The sequence below is a fragment of the Trichomycterus rosablanca genome, chromosome 13 (genome assembly GCF_030014385.1).
Source record: "Trichomycterus rosablanca isolate fTriRos1 chromosome 13, fTriRos1.hap1, whole genome shotgun sequence".
Lineage (NCBI taxonomy): Eukaryota > Metazoa > Chordata > Actinopteri > Siluriformes > Trichomycteridae > Trichomycterus > Trichomycterus rosablanca.
The window spans coordinates 28,424,083-28,426,259 of record NC_086000.1 but is presented as its reverse complement, the minus strand read 5'-3'; positions in this window follow the sequence as shown (position 1 = coordinate 28,426,259).

Genomic DNA, 2,177 nt, shown 5'->3' with positions numbered 1-2,177 from the left:
GTGTTTCTAAAAAATACTGGATAGCACTGGGCGCAAAACCAGGGTTACACTCTAGAGAGGTAAGGACAATTCACCTTCTAGTATGTTTTTGTGAGGTTTAAAGTACCTAGAGTATCCAAAAAAGGGTTTGAGGTCAAGCCAAATCCTGAAGACAATGGTTCTGGAGATAAACCATATATTTGCATATCTCCCCTATTAGATGTACAGTAGACCCTTGAGTTACAAACGGTTTACCATAGGAACATTTTGGGTTACGAACGATCTTTTTCAACTTAACGTACAAACAAATTTCGTAATTATACAAATGTTGTATAATTACTCCTGCCAGTAGCCGTCACTGTGTATCAGACAGAGGGACAGTGAGTGAGAGAGAAGAAGGAATTCGGCTCAGTAAAGTATTATTGTTTATTACAGTAATATCTATTCTATTAAGATTTAAGGGAAAATATACTTGTATTTATAACCAAAAAGACCATTTAAGACGTTAGAGAGGTTAGGTAAGGGGGTGGTTTGGGAGGTCTGGCATGGATTAATTGTATTTACATTATTTCTTATGGGAAAAATGGGTTTAACTAATGAACATTTTGACTTAAGAACAGCCCTTTGGAACAAATTAAATTCGTAAGTTAAGGGTCCACTGTATCATGTCTTTGTATAGTACATTATTTATTGAATTACTTATTATTTATTGAAAATTAGAAGACATAAAAGGTAAACAATTTGCTCAAATGAGCTTTTTATTTATTTAAGATGTTTCAAGTTGGTTACAAACCAATTACAAAAAAATTTCCATAGTGTTCTGCTTTTTCGTAGAAAAAAAACAAAAAAATTAAAAGACATGTTGAAACAAACAGACGTCAAGAGGTATCTATGAAAAAAATAATCACCAAGCATATTGCTTAAGACAACAACTGAAAAAGACAAAACAATACCAACAACAAACATTCTAACCATCCCTACAAACTTTGGTGAAATGTTACATGATCTTATATGTAGTACATTCAAAAAGACCCCCCTTACTTTCACCGAGAACAAAACAGTAGCTTTGAGTAGCATCCCTTTTTAAATAGCAGCACTAAGTGTGTGTGGTGCATTATCAAATCAAATGGTTAGTCTATGCCAGTGTTCAACTCTGACCATAATTCCTGCCAAGCTACAGAAAAAAGCTTCTCAGTTCCAACTATTTAGTTAAAGTCATTTGCACATTACAGGATTGATTGCATAATTAAGTAATGCTTAAGATCTGTATCAAGCTTTAGAACCAAATATGGTTCCATTTGTCGCAGTATAGTTCACAATTCAGAAACGGGTAACATTTTTCTTAATGAGTTTATATTAACCATTTAATTTATTTGTTCAGTGTGATTTTTTTGGAAATGAACATTAAAACCACCTCCTTGTTTCTACACTCACTGTCCATTTTATCAGCTCCACTTACCATATAGAAGCACTTTGTAGTTCTACAATTACTGACTGTAATCCATTTATTTCTCTGCATGCTTTGTTAGCCCCCTTTTCATGCTGTTCGTCAATGGTCAGGACTCTCCCAGGACCACTACAGAGCAGGTATTATTTGGGTGGTGGATCATTCTCAGCACTGCAGTGACACTGACATGGTGGTGGTGTGTTAGTGTGTGTTCTGCTTGTATGAGTGAATAAGACACAGCAATGCTGATAAAGTTTTTAAACACCTCACTGTCACACAGGACTGAGAATAGTCCACCAACCAAAAATATCCAGCCAACAGCGCCCTGTGGGCAGCATCCTGTGACCACAGATGAAGGTCTAGAAGATGACAAACTCAAACACCAGCAATAGATGAGTGATAGTCTCTGACTTTACATCTACAAGGTGGACCAACTAGGTAGGAGTGTCTAATAGAGTGGACAGTGAGTGGACACGGTATTTAAAAACTCCAGCAGCGCTGCTGTGTCTGATCCACTCATACCAGCACCACACACACTAACACACTAACTGCAGTGCTGAGAATCATCCACCACCTAAATAATACCTGCTCTGTAGTGGTCCTGTGGGGGTCCTGACCATTAAAGAACAAGGTAAAAGTAGGTTAAAAAAAAAGTATGTAGAGAAACAGATGGACTACAGCCAGTAATTGTAGAACTACAAAGTGCTTCTATATGGTAAGTGGAGCTGATAAAATGAACAGTGAGTGTAGA